This window comes from Dama dama, chromosome X, assembly GCF_033118175.1.
Source record: "Dama dama isolate Ldn47 chromosome X, ASM3311817v1, whole genome shotgun sequence".
Classification (NCBI taxonomy): domain Eukaryota; kingdom Metazoa; phylum Chordata; class Mammalia; order Artiodactyla; family Cervidae; genus Dama; species Dama dama.
Window position 1 is genome coordinate 19800774 of NC_083714.1, and position 7361 is coordinate 19808134.

Here is a 7361-nt window from a genome sequence, read left to right on the forward strand (position 1 = left end):
CATTACCTGGCATCTGCCCTACCACAATGGTGGTTAATGCCTGTGAGCAGCCAAGGTTCATGTGTTTCCTTTCTGGATACTTGTCTTAAACACATATACTGTTTACCCTGCCCTCAGAACACCTTTTTAAGTCAAGTCGTTTGATCTCCCAATCCCTGAATTGTGGTACTGATGTTGAATACACCTTATTAGCATATTAAAATGTCTGTACCAAGAGACACCATCCCTTGATTGTTGAAATGCCAGTGCCAGATCTGCATGGAAATCCTCATTGAGCCTGTGACACTGCCTTGTAACCACACACTCCGTAAAGCACGCTTTGAATCGACTGTCAAAAAGACAAATGTGTGCTCTCCCTTCTGTTGCCACTGGATTGCTTTCTCGACTTGGCACCATATGCAAAGAAATTCTCTTGTCAATATGGAACTGTGGGAGATAATTCATAAACACTATCCAGAGGAATGCAAGCTTAGAGTCTCTAGGTAACAATCAGAGAAAATAGTTGATGACTATTAGCCAGTTGCCTATTAAGTCCACCTGGGGAATTAAGAAGAGACTATGAAGAGGAGAGAAGCAAGGTGGAGGCAGAGCAACAAGCCAATCAGGAGAAAGAAAACAAAGCCAGTGAAGAATACATACAGATATTACTGGCAGAGGAGGAAGAAGAGGAAAAGAGACAGACAGAGAAAAGACACAGAGAGATGGAGGTACAACAGAAAAGTGATGACGTGCTGGCAAGAAGTCTAAACCTTAATATTAGCAATTTCTGTGAGGAAAGTGTCTCAGCTTCCCCCTCAGATTCCAAAAAATCTGATCCTGAAAACAACCAAGTCACAAAAGAAAAAGGAAGAGCAAACAAAAAAAGACTGGTGATATTTAGAAGTATTTGTCACTGAATTCTCAACTTGGGTCAGCATCACAGTTTGAAGTTGTAGAAGAAGACACGAAAACCTCCATGTCTAAGGAAAGTGACTGTAGTCATGTGAAAAACCCTATGTGGCAAGACACAGAAATTGAGGAAGGTATGCCAGCATTTTCTCCACAAATGTGCCTTGAAGTTCAAAAGCAAGGTGCAGAATCTTCAGTGGATTCACCTAGACCTGAGTTATGTGCAAGTGGTAGAGAATGGTGCCTTGAAGGAAAAGTCAAAATAAAACAAAGCAGTCATGAAAAAGGGTTATGTGTCATCAGTCAGGAAGAACCTAAAGCTAGAGTTCCCTCTTTTGGAGAAGCTGCAGTTAAGCCTTATGGTGAAACAGAGAATGGATGTACAGTATCAGAGATGACACAGACACTTAAAAATAACCCAGCTGTGACAGAAAATGAGGAGTCTCACCTACTGACCAATAAAGATATCACCAAAATAGAAAACCAGGAATCTTTGTCTGAAGCAGTCAGCGATCCGTGTTGTTCTACAAAAGAAGAAAAATGTTCCCTAAAGCTTCCTCAGACAAAGAGTAAACAAGTCCACTTTACCTCAAAACTGATAGATTTGGAACGTCTACATTTTGAGAGACATAAACAAGAACAGGACAAGTTATTAGCATTACCTGATAACTTCAGAAACTTTATAGCTTCAGAAAAAGGTGGCACAAGAACCAAACCTGACCTCATGAGGCCAACCTAGCAAAAGGGATCCCCAGATGAATATCAGTTACAGGCTGTGTCTTCACCTCCAGGCAAATTACTAAATGAACAAAGGAAAAATGCCAAAGAGAGAAGCTTCAAAAGACAAACTGATCTAAAGCATCCAGGACCTCGGCGAGCCTCAAAAAATGAAAATTGGCAAACTTCAAAGATCCAGTTGAAATGTTAAGATCCAGTTAATGGAAGAAAGATACCAAATTCTAATACAGAGAATTATTCCTAACGCTGCTCACTCCCTACAGCCTAGTAAGTCACAGAAGAGTATTTTTCAGATGTTTCAGAGATGTACACAGTAATGCTTGGGTAAGAAGAGTGTTTTACATTTTAGTAAAGCAGTACTCTCTATCATAGATTATTTATAAATTTTTCATTCTGCTGTGTGGGGACACTCATTGTCTCTAATTAAAGGGCTATGTGATTACATGGGAGGAATATACAAATGTGTTTCTGCCAAAATCAGTTGTAAGCAAGAGTCCCATTGTTTTCCTTTTTTAATAACTGTGATGTACTACGTTTTAGTTGAAAGTCCATACGGATATAAAAATGCCTTTCCCAACTATCAAGAAAACTTCGTTTCCATGCATGTCCCCCAAATGCATATTTTTTTTGCCTTTGAGCACCTTCTTGTCCTGACTAGTAATCTAAGCAACATTATAATAAACCAAGTAGCTATGTAAACCAGGCAAGGTTTAAAGTCTGTTTTCTTGAAACATTTCCATATATTTGCAGAACACTTGAAATGCTGTTAAAAGTGTTGTTTGTTTGCTCAGAGTTGTTGATGATAATGAAACAAAAAAGTAATAATAAACAGTATGAAACCTTCAACAACACTAATTTCCATCTCTACTTTCAGTATAACAGCATTTTCTTTGACTTCAAGTGGCTTAAGATCAACATGAAGTCAGAAAAATCAGACTTACCTGGAAAAGTAGGACTTAGTATACAGAAAAGAAACTAGACCCTTGATGCAAAAGGAGTTAATCTTGGGGTGTGGCTGAGTGGGGTAGATTGAGAATTTGAAAGGACTGGAAGTGAGTGGATGATCAGACAACTAGGTCTAGGATGGAGCAGCAGGTGCAGTTTGGCAAAATATTCTTCCTTGTCCTTTCTTTGCTTTATGATACAGAAAATTTTGGATTTTACAGCTTTTCACACTGTTCTATGTAATCTGCTATTCTACAACACAAAATTAGAACTTACATTGGCAGAGTTATGTCACAGTATCCTATGTTGTAGAACCTGTGTAAGTGTGTATTTATTTTATTCTGTTATCATTTGTATTGATACTGACTTTGAGTCAAAAAATAGAAAGTAAGATACTTGGATTTTGCATTGTCATACCCCAAAATGTTAAATCCAAAGGGAGCAACTATGTTATGTGAAATTTAGAGATTATTACTTTTTTGTTTCATTATCATCAACAACTCTGAGCAAACAAACAACACTTTTAACAGTATTTCTACTGATGTTTACTTTGTCATCCTTTTAAGGTCATAATACAATAAAATGTCCTAGAGCTAATAATTATAGGTTAAGTTTGTCAGTGTTTTTATACATTATTAAGATTTTTTTCCTTCAAATTTTGAAACTGAAATTCTGTAATCTTTGCATACTTAATGGCATCTACTTCAATATCAATTAGGTAATTATGTGTAGAATTCTGATGCTAAATTAAAATTTAGTTTGCCCTCTCACATAAATGGTTATCCCATGAGTAATGATAGAGTTGAATTTTAGTTAGCAACTAACCACGTTTGTCTAAATAGACCAAATCTATCCTTTCACCAGACTGATATTTTTTAAGACCAATTTTGGTTTACATTTTAGGGACTCCTCAAATTTAGAGTGATGTAATTAAATCTTCCTGAAATAGCCCATGATCAAAAAGGAGGAAAATAGTATAATGTCTTAAGGTTTACATATATAACCACTTGTTTGTCTATGAAAAGTCTTCCTGACTATAGTTGGTTTGCAGATGATTTTCAATGTCTCAATTAGTCTTTCTGATACTCATACCTTATATGCATTTTTGTGAGACACTAGTAAATGTTATGTGTTAGCCATTAGAATGTACTGATAGTTTTGTTATCATTTTTTGTGCACGCGATATGATAGTGTTTAATTTCTCAGGGATTGCTAAAACTGTAGAGGTTGAGAATCTGGTAATTAAAATAAGTGTTAAAGGGAAGGAGAGAGAGAAATGTCACACAGGAAAGAAGGCCATGTGAAGATGGAGGAAAAGATTGGAGCTCTGTGACTACAAACCAAGGATCCAGAAGCCATCAGACCCTAAAAGAGTCAAGAATGGATTCTCCCAAAGACCCATTGGAAGAAGCATGATCTTGCCCAACACCATGATTTGGTCTTGAGGCCTCCAGAATTATGAGAAAACACCTTTTTGATATTTTAAACCACATAGTTTCTGGAGATTTGTTCAATGGTTTTTGGTGGCTGATACTCTCAACAACAGCATACCTAAATGTACTTTGAAAAATCATAACACTCTATATTTTTCAGCCTATGTTGATAGAAGTGTCAATAAAGATATATAAAATGAAATAAATGTAGATGGTGTTTATTATTAGCATTTTTTAAAATGTATTGTCACTTTAAGTGCTCTCAACAACCCTATGAGATAGTCATTGTTGGTAATTCCTATTTTTAATAGTAAATCAAAAAAAAAAAAAAAGAAAGAAAAGAGGAAACCTGAGAAACAATGAGAATAAGGACTTGACCCAGGACTGCATATTTAGGGAACAGGACTGCTTGTACCCAGTAAGTACCTCATGCTCCAGAACCTGGGTAACTGTCAAAGATTTGTTAAGTGACAGGTGCAGTCTGCTCAAACATGGTTATGTCACATGGTCATTAAAAGTAATATGATGTGAATACTTGTACAAAATATTCGGACCTACAGACAAATTGGTCGCTTGTGACCTTGGTGAGAGCACGTTCTTTGCAATCATGGGGGCAGAATTGATTGTGCAGTGAGATGAGAGATTGGTGGCAATGAGAAATGTTTACAGGGAATGCAGAAAACTTTCTGATGTTAATAGGTAATGTAGAAAAATCTTTGTGAAATTTATATTTGAAAGGGTAGAGGGAGAGAGAGAAGGAGAAAGAGTCACCTTTGTCTCCCTAGGGATTAGGGGACATTAGAGGGTTTATTTTTTAATGTGCAATGTCAGTACTCCCCTGGTGGTCCAGTGGCTAATCCTCTATGCTGGCAAGGCTGAGGGACTGGGTTCGATCCCTGGTTGGGGAGCTAGATTCCACATGCCGTAATTAAGACTTCACATTTCACAACTAAGAGTTCCCTGGCACAGCCACATAACAAGTAGTTTTGAAAATCCTCCATGCCAGGAAGTTGGAACAAGTTTAAAAATTAATACGAAATGGCCATCTTATGTCAGATTTAACCCTCGAATTTTCCTGTATGTTCATGTCCCTCCTTATTTTCTTATGCTTTTTTTTCCCACATTAGAGTTAATGAAACACTTTCAATGGACAAGATGGTTTCTAAAATGTACTTGTAGTTATTAGTGGATAGAAGAATAGACAGTTGTGTCGAAAAAAGCTAGTAATACTTGGATTTTTGCCCCTCAGGTAGGCAGTACATAGCTGAAATACTGGTGTGACATGATCTGAGGCTCCCTGCACTGTTGAATGGGAGACAGGTCAGGAATTTTCCTATCAGTGCATTAACCTAGGGAGTAGTCCAGGAGCAGCAGCTAGGCTAACACCACAGCTCACTGCCCTAGTGCCATCTCTTACTGAGCTCAGCAGGCTTGTCAAAGGCAAGGCTGTCTTCTGGATTAGCATCAGCACACAGGTATGTCATGCAGCAGCACTTTGGAGCTTCAGAGTCTCCCAAGAAACTACAGATCTTTCTGTCATTAAAGCTTTCAAGTCAAGGCATATCAGAGAATAGTTGCTTCCTGCATACGTGAAGTGAAAGGTGCTCAGTAATGTCCGACTCTTTGTGACCCCATGGACTATACAGTCCATGGAATTCTCCAGGCCAGAATACTGGAGTGGGCAGCCTTTCCTTTCTCCAGGGGATCCTCCCAATCCAGGGATGGAACCCAGGTGGCCTGCATTGCAGGAAGATTCTTTAGCAGCTGAGGCGCAGGGAAGCCCTCCTGCATAAAGATCATTAGGATATTAGGATCTTCTCATTAGGACAAATGATGAAAAACACCTTTCCACAATGCCTGTCTTAGCCACAAAACTTAGCCAAGCCCTACTACTGAGTCCTGAATTTGAAAGCGCCCTTGAAGTCATTCCCTATGCCATATGATTTGGGCATTTTTTTTTCATTTTCTCCTTGTGATAACCATGTGACAAAATGTCCAGAGTCCCATTTGACAGACAACAAAGTTCAGGCGCATAGAGCCAACAGTACCTTTCCAGAAAAATGACAGGACTAGAAGGAAGTTACATACCTCGCCCTAAGCAGAGGACACAGAGCAAGCCTACCTTTTAGAAAATAGGCTTCCCAGGCTTGAGAAATGAAAATCTAACACTTCTCTGAAATCGTGGCCCTTTGAGGGTAAACACCCCCAAAATCCCACTTCACGATGAAGATGACTGCACATATATGTGCACGTAGAGTCTTTACATTATAAACATTCATTGTGTCCAATTTTATAGAACAAAGTAGATTTCAAAATTGAATTGTCACTATCTATGTGTGTGCTTGCTTGTCTCTATACCTCCTATAATTTGTACAGGCTTCCCTTGTGGCTCAGTTATTAAAAAATCTGCCCACAGTGTGGGAGGCCTGGGTTCAGTCCCTGGGCTGGGAAGATCCCCTGGAGAAGGAAAAGACTACCCACTCCAGTATTCTGGCCTGGAGAATTCCATGGACTGTATAGTTCATGGGATCACAAAGAGTCAAACGAACATGACTGAGTGACTTTCACTTCACTTTATAGCTTGTACATGCCACCTTTACAAGTGTAGATTTCTCTTCAGATCAGAATAGATTTATTCCAATTTCAGATTTAGATATGCCAGAAAATGGAAGATACAGAGAAACTGCTACTAGTACGAGAAAAGTTCTGGAAAACCTGGCTAAAACCATTAACCCACACCCCAAACTTCCTCCTCACTCTCCTTTGCCAAGTCCCCTGTTCTGAGCCTCAAATTGCAATCATGCCTCTGGCCTGCAGGTGGTTCCCATCTCCCTTTTTCTTTCAAGCACACACAACAATGAGCACACCGGTCATAGCAAACAACCACTTCCAACAACAAAAGAGGCACTTTACATATGAGCATCACCAGATGGTCAATACCGAAATCGGATTGTTTATGTCCTTGTAACCGAAGACAGAAAAGCTCTATAGAGTCAGAAAAAAACAAACAAACAAAAAAAAACATGTAAAAACATGCACAGGGGTATTCTTAAGTAATTATCTGCTTGTAACTATTATAGTATTTTCCATTGTAAATGTACTTGGTTGTTAGTGTATAGGAACACTGTCCCATATATTATTATTTTTATCCAGCCATCTAGCTCAATTCCCTTCAAATACAGCTGTCACTTGATATCTGTGGGAGATTGGTTCCAGGACACCACTGCCAACCATCAGATACCCAAATCCACGTTCAAGTCCCTTAAAAAAGTAGCGTAGCATTTTAGGATTTGCATATGAATTACACACATCCTCCCATATACTTTAAATCATCTCTAGATTACTTATAATACTTAG

General features: G+C 38.5%; 1 pseudogene; it reads left to right on the forward strand.

Moving 5' to 3' along the window:
* Positions 1–201: 201 nt before the first annotated feature.
* On the forward strand, positions 202–1943 carry LOC133052013 (E3 ubiquitin-protein ligase RNF168-like; annotated as a pseudogene).
* Positions 1944–7361: the final 5418 nt, after the last annotated feature.